This window comes from Cupressus sempervirens, chromosome 8 (assembly GCF_028749045.1).
Source record: "Cupressus sempervirens isolate cs-2001-9-10 chromosome 8, ASM2874904v1, whole genome shotgun sequence".
Taxonomy (NCBI): domain Eukaryota; kingdom Viridiplantae; phylum Streptophyta; class Pinopsida; order Cupressales; family Cupressaceae; genus Cupressus; species Cupressus sempervirens.
The window spans coordinates 519,276,390-519,289,401 of NC_143125.1; the positions used below are offsets into that span (position 1 = coordinate 519,276,390).

General features: G+C 43.3%; 1 protein-coding gene across 5 annotated transcripts in view; it reads left to right on the forward strand.

The window, feature by feature from the left end:
- The window catches only part of LOC149543472 (uncharacterized), a 76,114-nt gene that overhangs the window by 17,107 nt on the left and 45,995 nt on the right, over positions 1 to 13,012 (forward strand). The gene's annotated exons all lie outside the window — the stretch shown is intronic.

The following is a 13,012-nucleotide window of genomic DNA, read 5'->3' on the forward strand; positions in this document are numbered from 1 at the left end:
AGACTGTGGCGGTGGCAACTGTGCTCTCGGTGTGACTGCGACGGTGACATCTGCTGGTACAACTGGAAGCACCTCCGCTACAGCCATTGGCAATGACTCGGCGACTATCCGTAGGACGTCCGTCACTGTCTGTGGAACCACCTCCCTCAATGTCCGTGGGACATCATCCGTCAGTGCCTGTGGGGCCACCTCCGTCACTGTGCGTGGGACATCTGCCTCTGCTGGAGGAGTCATAAGAACCGGGGCACGATGCTGACCAAACGCCGGAATGAGTGTCGAAAAGGTAGTCAAGTGTGCTGAAGTTGACAGCTGAGGAGGGGTAAAGAATGTGTGCCCACTACCCACTGTCTCACCGTCAACTTCAGCCGATGTGCTCTCCTCTTCTTCCACGGATTCAGCCCCATCACTCATCGAAGTGCCCTCCCGTCCGCTATCTGTCTCCCCGAAAGGGGCCAATTCGCGGAGTACTTTCTTGTGACCTGCTGCTGACCCTCCTGTATCTAAGTGTCGCCAGTAGAATATGGGAGGCTCCCCGTCTGCCAACTTGCCCCTTGGAGGAGCCTCAAAGCCATCCATTGGAATCTGGCTAGCTGCAGCCTCTAGGAACAACCCGATGGCATGGTGCGGCATAAAAAATGTTCGGTGCTGAAGCGTCATGAATTCCTCCATCTTGTCAGCAAGTACTGAAGCCCAATCATATACCACTCCCTGCATGATACCATTCATAAACACAATCTGCGGCAATGCGATATCTGAGGCCCGGGTGGCACTTGTCAACCTGCTCTTGATGACATCCATGATACAACGCCAATGACCCTCCCGAATAAAGTCTCTGCGGAGCCCTCTGCACTTTGTCCCCTGAACTGTTGTCTCCCTCTCCACGGGTGTAAGGTCCCTGCACACTAGAGCTATCCAATGCTCCTTCCGTTCCTGTGACAGTTTATGATTCCTGATTTCCACTTTCCTCCCATCGGGCCCAGGGATGCCGAAAACCCTAGTGAAATCCCTAGGTTTAAAAGACACTGTCATTTGATGTTGCTTGTACAGGAATGTACTCATTCTGTTCGGAGCGCTATATGTCTTTATCATGGTGCGCAATACTGATTCAAACAACCGGATGGAAAAAATGGGAAGCTGAATAGCCCAATGTACCTGTGCCCGCACCAAAATTTGTTTAATTTGGTCTGCCTCAGGGGTCTCTTGTCACCACTTTCGGCATTCGCTTCCACTAAGACTCTCAAATTGGACGGTGAGATAAGTGAGTTCCTCCTTAGTCTTCTATTTCTTGCTACTGGAAGCGGAAGGGCCTGCAACTCGAATCCCCCATGCCAAAACTCTTGAATTCTTCTCCATGCTAGCTGCCAACTGACTCTTCCACGGCTTCCGCTTACCTGCTGACTCCATGCAAAATGGTATCGTCTTCCCTATATAGTCCCTAGCATGTAGAGCTAGAGCATTCCTTACGAGGGACGCCTTGTGTTCAATCAAAGACTCCTCACTGCTGGAATCCCTGTAGTACTGCGAACTATTATCGTGCAAGTTGCAATCTTGAATTGAAGTGTCAAAACCATCTTCCCTCAGCAGAACAAGATTGTGGATTGTGGAGTATAGCACAAGCTCCAAGGCATGCGACTCCTCTAACATTCTCGTCCTCGATAGGTTTACTCAAAATTCCCCAGCTGGAGAGGCAGGCGATGGTCCTCAAGGCAGGCTTCCTCATGACCAGGCGTTTACCGTTGAAGTCCTCTTGGGATGAAGCTTCCAGAGGATCGGTGAAAGGCACCATGAGCCATGGAAGCAGAGGATACCCGCCATCGCCCACCAAGTATTGAGGAACTGCAACGCCTTTCACTTTCACTGTATCCGAATTCAGCAGCCGCCCTTGCTCCACATCTGCATACAAGCTCGACGACCTCAAAACCCTAGCATCTCCCTTGTTGCCGCTCAAGCCCGTTGTTATGCTCAAAATTCTTTCGCAACTGTCATCCACTATTTGTGCCGCGACGCTGTATTGATGAGCGCCTATATTGGCAAGGAAGTTTTTTTTTTACAATTTTGTGCCCGCGGACAGCTGCTCGCGAGGCTTATAACCACCCGCGGACAGACTGTCCGCGGCTTTCTATGCTTGCGGCCAACCTGTCCGCGGGACTTATACTGCCCGCGGACAAGTAGTTGCTCGCGGGCCTTTCTGTCCGCGGGGCCCTTTATTATATATATATATTTTTTGTTTTGTTTTGTTTTTTTTTTTAAAATTCGAATACATCAAATAACAGGGGTACCTTCAGACGACGTCGCCGCCAGGGAGTGCTGTAATGACGACGATGGAGGATTCAATGACGACGAGAACTTTCTTGCACGATATGGTTTCAACTTGGATCCGTAAACTGACTGAGCTATCTCTTGTCCATCCAAAGTTGCCAGTTTGATTGCTCCAGTGTCGCCAATTTCTCGGATCTGATATGGTCCAACCCATCGCACTTTGAATTTGCCCGGCTTGATTTCATTACGGCCATCATACTTCAGTACTAACTGTCCCGACTGGAATCTGCTACGTTTCAAATGCTTATCATGCCAGAGCTTGCGTCTGTTCTGTGCCACTTCTGTCGCCCACTGTGCCAACAACCGTTTCTCCTCCAGTTTATTCAAATTATTCAATCGCTCTTGTAAGCTTCCGTCGTCATCCAATTTGTTTTCCAATGCTATTCGGAGACTCGGAATCATGAATTCCGCTGGAACCACCGCTTCCTGTCCAAACATCAACTGGAATGGTGTGTGTCCTGTCGTCACTTTGTACGCCGTGCGGTAAGCCCACAGGGTAGCGGGTAAGTTCTCCCAATTGGCACCTTCCACCGCGCAGGATTTGTAGATGATGGATACTAGAATTTTATTGGTGGCCTCTGCTTGCCCGTTTGCTCTTGGATAGTACGGACTCGACAATGAATGATAAATCTTGAACTGAGTGGTGAGCAGTCGAATAACATGATTAACAAAATGACCTCCCTTATCACTTGTTAATTGTAATGGGATTCCATACCTTGTGATGATCTGTTCATAGATAAATTTTGCGGTGCTAATGGCCGAGTTATCTGGTAGCGCACGGGCCTCTACCCACTTGGTCAAGTACTCCGTTGCAACAATGATGTAGCGGCACCTTCGAGTCTTGCTCATCCTCAGTGGTCCAATGAAATCTAGTCCCCATCTCTCAAAAAGTTCCTGTGCATGAGAGGGTTGAAGTGGCAATAAATCTCTCTTCAGCGGCTTCCCGACCCGTTGACAAGTGTCACATCCGACGACCCATTCCCGTGCATCATTGTACACTGTTGGCCACCAGAGTTCGGCAAGTAATATCTTCTGTGCAGTGGTGTCGGGTCCCATGTGTCCTCTCGCAGGACCCTCATGTGCTTCTTTTAACACCTGCGGGATCTCTTCTTCCAATACACACCGCGGAAGAATATGATCCGGCCCCATTTTATAGAGCAACCCATTGATCAATTGAAACGTACGACTCCTGATTATCAACTTGCGCCTATCATTTGGTGACATCCCCATGGGAAACTGTCCTGTTGACAGGTACTCGCCAATACTCCTGTACCATTCCGGCAATACGCCAATCTGAAATAGCTGTGCATCAGGGAAGTCATCATTCACACCCTCCGTTGGTTCTCCTGTTCTGATCCGTGACAGGTGGTCGACACTGACATGTTTCTTTCCCGGCCGGACAATGATTTTGAAAGTGAATTCCTGCAATAGTAGTAGCCATCTGTTGATCCTCCCTTGGATGACGAGTTTATTAATCATGTACAACAGGGCCTGGTGATCAACATAAAACACAAACGGTGTAGCAAGCAAATAATGACGGAATTTTTGTATAGCATAAACCATTCCCAAGGCTTCTCTTTCAGTCGTGCTGTAGTTCTGTTCGACCTTTGAGAGTAACCGGCTGGCAAAGTATATTGGATAATCTAGTCTGTGATTACCAGTCTGTGCCAGGGTTGCGCCGATCGCATAGTTGGAGGCATCCACATGAACATGAAACTCCTTATTCCAGTCCAGATATGCCAAGATGGGTGCTGTAGCCAGTCGTACCTTCAGCCCTTCAAATGCCTCATCCTGCTCTTTCTCCCATCTAAATGATTCTTCCTTGCAGGTTAGCTTATCTAACGGTTGGGACACCTTGGCAAAATTTTTAATAAATCTCCGATAATAACCTATATGGCCGAGAAAAGATTTTACCTCCGTCACATTAGTAGATGGCTGCATTTCCAGAATGACTCTCACCTTGTCGGGATCCGTCTTTAATCCTTCCTTACAGACAATGTGTCCGAGCAGTCGGCCGTGCAGAACCATGAATCTGCACTTCTTAGGATTCAATGCTAGCTGGGCCTTGCGACATCTCTCCATACACTCACCAAGTGCTGCCAGGTGTCCGTCCTCCGTGCTAAATATTGACCAATCATCCAAGAAGGCTTTGAAATTTCCCACAGACATCTTGTCGAAGATATGCAGTATAATCCGCTGGAATGTGGCCGGTGCATTACACAACCCAAAAGGCATCCGGTTGTACACGTAGACCCCATCTTCGACAACAAATGTTGTCTTCAACTTATCCTCCTCCGCTATAGAAATCTGATTGTATCCGGAGAACCCGTCCATAAAAGAGTAGATTTCATGTCCTGCCACCTCCTCCAGAATGCTATCTGTGAACGGAATCGGAAAAGGATCTTTGATCGTCACTGCATTCAGGCATCTAAAATCAACGCATATCCGGATCTGAATAGTATCCTTCTTCAATGAAATGACTATCGGTGACACCCATTCGCTGGGCTGTACCTTGAAGATAATGCCAGCTTCCAGCATCCGGTTGATTTCCTCCGTAAACCGTGCGGCATAGTTCTTGTTCATCCTGTAGGGTCGCTTTTGTACAAGTACAGCTCCGTCCACCAGCGGGATGCGGTGCACACACAATTCCGGCGGTACTCCTTTGAGGTCCTTGTATGTCCATGCAAACACATCCTTGTAGTCCATAAATATCTTGAATGCCGCAGCCTTGAGTACTGGATCCCAATTATCTTCGACTAGTATGTTCTTCGGCTCTGCCTCGTCCCCCAAATTCATTGTTTGCGGCAGAGCTTCGTTGTACTTGATTGTCTCTCCTTTACTGAATGCATGGGCGGGTGTAACATCCAACGGTGCCTCCCCCTCCTTTACTTAAGTAAACTCCTTTGGATAGTCATTCTCAATTGACAGAACATTACAGTTGTGAAATAATTCATAGTCCCCCATTTGCCAGTGGTAGAGACCGTTGACGGAATCCAAGTCGTCATCTGTTGTTCCCCCGTCCAATCGAAGGACGCCCTCCTGATCAGGTTCCATCCGTCGTCTACCTTCGTCCTCCTCTCCCTCAAAATCTGACGACAGGGCCTCTTCCCCTACCATTTGGGTATGCAGGTCAATGACGAATTGGCGGCCTTTACTTTCGAGAGATAAAGTGTTCTTCTTCCAGTCGTGTCGAGCTCTTGCTTCGATAAGCCACTCGCGGCCCAGGATGGCGTCATAGCCTTTCCTTTTCAATGGAATCACCACGAAATCCATGAGGAACGGCTGGGTGCCAATGGTTACCGGCTGTGCCATGAGAATACTAGTGGTTTAATTCCATGTTGATCGGCAGTCAACAGCTGAAATCTTGGAGGCCACAATGTCGACTGTCCAAGTTTCCTCCAAGTCTCTTCTGGCAATACATTTACGCCGGACCCTCCGTCCACTATGGTGTCTGTGAGAACATGTCCAAGTATCCCCATCTCGACAACTGCGGGGTGCCGTCCAGACCTCAGCGCAAGCAACATCTGATCTTCTCCTGCCGTAACAATTTCTTTTTCTTTTCTTTGACTCGGTTCTCCCGGTGACTTTCCCTTCTCGAGGCTTGATTCTCCTGCCATATTTGAAAGAGCAGATCGAAGTTGGGGCATGGTGAAAAGCAAATCACTTACCTTTATTACTTGCACTTCCGTTTGCGAAATTCGTCGTACTATGTTTTGTTCGGCGGAATTCCTTGCTGAAGTGCCGGCGGTGCCCGGAGGTGTTACTGCTTGAGATACTTTTCCAACCTCCGCTCGTGCTACCGCAAATTTCTTCTTTTCTTCGGCGGGGTCCGGGTATTCTTTTGCTTGTTGCCGTGTAATTGCAAGAACTTCTTCCTCATCCGCTCCAACAGTGATCAAGTTCACTTCGGATTTTGGACATTTTGAGTCGTCGTGATCGCCGGGTCTGCACCATCGGCACAATAGTTGAGGTGTATTTGCTGTTGGACATTCCCGCGCAAAATGCCCCCACAAGTTACATGCTCGGCACTGAATAATTGGTCGTCTGTTTGCATCCTACTGAATCCGGCTTCTGCTCGTATTGGTATTGTTATTGTTGTTGTTATTTTGTCCACACCGATTATTCCTGTATCCTCCAGATGTAGCGCCGGCGACATTCGTGTTTCCGTTACCACCTGACGGGGAAGCCTCCTGTGTGAGAAGTACCTGCGGAGATCCTCTTGTTTTCATGTTAAAGGGGCAGTCTTTTGTCGAATGTCCCATGATCTGACAGATGTCACAGAATTGGTTCTTCAGACTCAATCCTCTAGTATGACCGTCGGTCTTACATTCCGTGCACCACAATTCACTACCTTTTGGCTCTTTTTGCATATTTTTAAACTCCATCGTTCGAACCATATCCTTCTGTAAGGCACAAACCTTTTTGCTACTACCTTCGTCATTGCTGCTATCATCTCCAGCAGATTCGTCATCATCAGAGTCAGAGGAGCTAGTTTTCTTCTTCTTTGTCTTCTGTGCACTTTCAAGGTCCAGTGCTCTGTTATAAGCATCGACATATGACGACGGTGGTACAATTTTCATTTTCCTCCGCAACTATGAGCGTAGGCCGTCCACAAACCACCTTTTCTGCAATCCGTCCGCTGGCTTGCTTTCCATTTTGTTTATTAAGTCTTTTAATCTCCTGGCGTAGACACGGATAGTTTCGTGCTTCCCTTGCTTGGTATTGAAAATTTCCACTACGATTTCATTATCATCCCGCAAGAGTATAAATTCCGCCAAGAACTCCTTTTTAATGTTATCCCATGTATCCAGCTTCTGTGGATCCATATTCGAAAACCAATCAATCGCGACACCCCGTAGGGTTGCCGGAAATTGCTTGACCCATTCATCGGCATTTGTGATTCCATTTGCCCGCCAGATCGTCTCACATGTCTTACAATGTCGGAGGGGGTCGGCTATACCATCGCCTTCAAATTTCGGCAGCTTTTCTTTGGGTCCCACCATAACACTGGAGGTCTGCACTCCTACATTGGTCGGCAGTCCCACACCGGCGGTCGGCACTCCCACACCGGCAGTCTGAACTCCCACACCGACAGTCTGTACTCCCACACCGGCGGACTGGTCTCCCACACCGGCGATCTGCACTCCCACACTGGAGGTGTCGATAGCTGCGAACCTTGGTGAAGACGAAGGATCCTCCGGAATTGTTTCCTGTGGAAGTCTATCCTGGACGAAGAGGTCACTCCACGCTCGTGCTCCGTCGGCATTGCGAGCCGTGCGAGTTGATGCTCTTCCGTTTGAATTTTGTTCCCTTGGCGAACACAAATTCAAGAACTCCTCTCGTGCTTCTTCCACCAATTCCACTCGCTGCCGAGTCTCCTTCAACAATTCCTCTGCACTTCGGTTTTCGTCGGCAATGTTTTGAAATCTTCGTCGGCGTTCGGCTTGCTGTGCCAGAATTAAATTCTCCTGCGCAGTACGGATTCCATCTTTTCCCTTCGCCTTATTCCGATCTTTGTTAAGCTGATTTGGCATCAATCTTCATTCCTCCCACCTTCCAGATTCATAAGGCAACGGCGCCAAATGTTTACCGTATAGGTAAAGAAATCAACGCATACAGACAATGATCATGAATAGCAGAATAATATTCGCAATAGCAAGTGAATGATGATTTACAAAGCTCCCAGACGGGATATAAATACTACCGCTGAACCATCCCGAAGAGGTTCGTCGGCCACAATTATTCTATCCACTACAAACTATTTACCGACGACGTCGGCTATAGAATACAGAAACACCGCCGGACCGTCGGCTACAGAATACAAAAACACCGCCGGACCGTCGGCTACAGAATACCGAAACACCGCCGGACCGTCGGCTACCGAATACAAAATACCGCCGGGACCATCCAGTCGGCTAACAACATTTTTTAAAGACAGGCTGTTTTTCAATCCTACCTTGTCATATGAGATAACATCTTGTGGATGTCGACGAGGTTTCTTTCCATTTACCTCATATGTTGTTTTAATTGTATTTCCAAGGTTTGAACCTCATGATCAAATCTAGAGTAAAGCAAATAATACCAAATTGATACTTTGAATGACTTTATTTTCTACATTTTTCTGAAACGATCCTTTACCTTTGCCATGCTTTATTTTCTCTATTTTATTTCCTATTTTCTACAAGAAACTATTGCTTTACTCTTATTCTATTTGTCTAGAATAAACTTACTATTTCTTCACATTTGGCATTTTTTTTTTCCTAGAGTCCTTTGAGTTATTTGTATTGTCCTTGTACACAAACATCAAACTAGACATGCACTTGGAAGCATGCCATTAATGGTGAACACTCTATTTTCTCATTAGTCAAAAGAGTCCAAATGAAGTATGAAACTTATGAATATGATTCAAGTTCTTTGCATCAGCATAGAGATCAACTAATAATCATAGAAATTTTGCCATCGTTAGGAACTAATTTTTAGTGACAAAAAACAAGGTAACTTAATGGAGATTTGCTGGTTTCTCTGACTCGAAATAATGGAAAAATGCTTATTCATTTTTCAACTTCAGCATGACATTGTCATTTATGCTCCTCACTAACCAGTGTAAATGTTTTTCTTCAATATCTTACTTTGTTGCTAGGTTTTGTGGGTGCTCTGGAGTCCTTTGTTTGAGACAGGCTGCAGTGTGGATAGACCAACTTCTATACCCGCCTTGTATAAGTTAGCTTATTTTTTATTTTTCCTAAGAAGCTAATAGCAGATAAATCTTCCTAGCAACATAGCAACTAGCATACTATAATGCCAATTGTATGCCAAGATAGCTATTTTTTTGAGCCCTATCCCAATGCACACTCCACCAATCACCGTGCTCATATGATCATTTGTTCTCCTCACTTTTATTCAATTCGAGTGACCAATTTGAATAAAATGTTGAAGTTTCTGTGAAGTAACCCTCAGCTCCTGAAAACACATCAGTATGAGTCTTATTGATAAGTATGCATTTTTGATTGATGACTAAGAAAACACAGACATGCAAATTGAGATGAATTATATCTGAAATGTATAGTTCTGACTCTGAATATTGAAAAATCTGATCAATGAGTTCTGATACCACTGATATTGTTATATCTGGGAAAGCTCTGAATCCGAAGTCTTGATATCTCTAAATTTGACTGAACTCTCAAAAATCTGAGAGAAAAGATCTGAAAAATCTGCAATATGATTTCTGGAAAGAAAAACAAACAACTAAAAGTAAATAAAATTCCATTTTCCAATATTTAAGGTTAGCCAATCTCAAAAAATTAAAATTGAGGATAAAGTTGGGTGCCCATCCAAGAGGACACTGTTTGCATAAGGAAAACCTTCTTATTAAAAGATGCCTTGCTACACTTAAAGATTGGATTTTCTCCATGGAGTCCCATTCTACTTTATCTACTAATAGCATTCTTTGAAACATAAGGTAAATGCAAAGCTTGTTTACTAATGCTAACTTGGCATATGAGATACCAACACAAGGCGGTGTTTTTATTGCTTATCTCATTCTTTCTTCAATTTGCGAAGCTAAGGGTTTTGTTCTTGACGCATTAGCAGCTAGAATACACCAAACGTTACCAAATTTAGGTTTTAAATTTTGAATGACTTCATTTTCTTGATCATTCTGAAATTAGTTTTACACCTTTGCATGACTTCATTTGTTCTCTGTAATTCTCCTAGAACAGCCTTCTGCTTGATTTTTTTTTTGAGAACAGGCTTATGGTTTATTATTATCCTGTCTCCCAAGAATTTCTTCCTCTCTGTTCACTTTCCATTTTCTCTCATGTTGAGAGTCTTTTGAGTGATTTTGTTTTTGCCTTATCACACAAACATTAAGCTCACATCACAGTGGGTGACCAACCAATTTTCCCATTAGTTAAAAATCAAAATCAAAATAAAATGGAACATCAAATGTATGAAAATTACATCATTTTAGAGATCAATTAATAATAACAAAGAGTTGTCATCTATAGGAAATGATTATGAGTAACAAAAAGAACAAGTAACTTGATAAAGATATCTTTGTTACTCTCACTTGAAGATAAAAATGCTCAGGATCTTTCAACTTTTCTTAGCAAAAATGGGAGTACCAAACTATGATAGTAATTGTATGCAAAAGTGATGATTTCTAGGAAGCAGTATCGCAATGCACATTCAGTGGGTTCATACTGTTTACTTTTTCTCTTATGCTTCTATTCAATTCGATTGATTGATTTCAGCAAGATATAGAAATTTGTGCCAAATAATCCTTACCTTGTACAGGGAGTGCTTGGTTGATGTACCCTTCAATTAATTATATCACTGACATAAGCTCTAGCTGACCTAGAAAATATCATGCTTTTTCTCAAAACAGCATACACCTGAGACCTCTCAAGCATCTTAAATGCATCAAATTTGGATGTCTATCTTCATCTTAAACTTTTTATGTATTCTTAATGTAGTTGACGTCATATGTAGAAATCTTTGTTTCATCCTCTTAGACATCTTTTTTTGAAACTATTCATTTTCTTTGTTGGATCTCATAAGATTGGATGTTATTTGAAACTTATTCATGTTTGGTGGAATGTGGGCAGTACAAGTGAGCATAGCCAAATTTATGGCAGCATATAGTGACATAATCTAAGCACAATCAAGTGGAGAAAGAACACAATGGCCTAAGAAATTTGTAATTTCTCTTATTTATGTAAGCAATGAAGTGCATGGCACATTACAACCAAAATATGGTAATCCATTTTATAAGTTGAATATCTTTGCTTGTTTCCTAATAAATTCTATACTGCCAGAAAATAGTTGAAGTGTATGCCTTCTCTGCCAAACTGAAGCAGCACAAGGTAGAACAAATAGCCTTGTCAGATTCATCTCCCGTTGGATCCCTCATTCATCCATATATGCCCTTGTTATTGTAAGAGTCATTGTACAATGCTCTATATCATATAAGATTGGCTGAAGATAGGATAATGCTATTCTATTAATGATGCAAATGATACAACATAATTACATGATGTGTGATTACAAAGGGACCCCTTGGTTATATAGGTCAAGGTAAACATAGGATTGCATAAGTTTATGACGTGTTTTAATCTTATGACTTGAGACATAAAGTGATAATTTATCCACTTAAAGTGGAAAAGTGATAACTATACATTAAAAGTGGAAAGTATCCTATGTGCTCCCTAGGTAAGCTTAAATAACATGTGTGGTTAGGATCTAAGCGTCGAACTTGCTAGGTAATTTTTTGGTAAATAAATTAGAAACTATCTAATATTTACACAAGTTACAATATTGACTATTAAATAATAAATAATAAAGATATAATTCTAATAGGTAAAATACTAGGCACAACACCCCTTTCACACGAACATTTTCAGCCTATCTTTTGACGAACTAGGAAGAGCCCAACATGCATCTCCATGTCAGGTGTGAATGCCTTCTGAGATTAAGCATATCACTAAGCTGAGAAAGAGAAACTCGCTAGGATTCCTTGGCAGCAATGTGAGAATGTCCGCTGACAAATTTAACACTTTTAGAGAATATCAGACAAATTGTACACTACTTGAGAATAGCAATTGCAATTACAACTGAAGTAAATGTGTAACATAGAGAATATAGAGTAGTCAATACTTCCATATGTAAGTAGCATAGTTACACCACCCTGAGGGACGGGGGGACGGCGAAACGGGGGGACAAGTTTCCGAGACGGGGGGACAGAGGGGCCTTAATTTGGGGACGGCGGGGGGACGGTGGGGGGACGGCGGTAGGGGACAAGAGGGGTGTATATATCTATACATATGGTATTTAAAAATGTTAGTTATGAAAATATGTATTGCAATATAGGATGTAAAGATGTAAAAGAGTGAATACTTGAAACATTGCATTGAATTGGAACATCGAACATTAAACATAAATAGTTGAATTTGCAAATAGTGAATAGTAGGATGTCCCCCATCCTCGGTGGAGGTGGTGGAATCTAGTGGCACCGCTGGGGACGGGGAGACGGAGTCCCCAAGTCTCCGGTGCGTTGAAGTCTCTGAGACGTCGGGCAAAAAGGGGGGGGGACGCGTCCCCGTGTTACTATGGTAAGTAGCGTCTGATATAGTTTCAGTAGGATATGGTATACATTGCCTCTCTTCTGACATACGACATTTGATTTAAATGAAAAGACTTATTGGTTAACAGTTATCTCAACCACCAACAACCAAACCTTAAGTTGCATGGTCTTACACCACTACCTAATGTTGACAAGGATCGGCAGAAAAATGTTGGCTTACATCCAAAGCATTATTTATTTTGACTGTCTGCATAGTATGTGTATTATATATATATATAGCACCACTTCTAACAATAAAGATCAAGCTGAATTAAGCAGCAGGCATAGACTTTTCTGTGCCATACACACAATTAGGAATGACATGCCTCAGATCTGCATCAAATACGATCCTCACACATGCCCAAAAAACATGTTTAGATTTTGTTTATTTAGTTAGTTACATTTAAATTTAGATTTTTTAAGATATTTAATTTTTTCCCTTTTAAATTTATATCCAAGTTTTACTTTGTTTAATTAAAATCTAGATTCAAATGACATTGTTGTTATTTTAATTATAGTTTCTGGTTTTATAGTGCTAGTTTGATTATTCAGATTGTCATCACTGGTTTTACA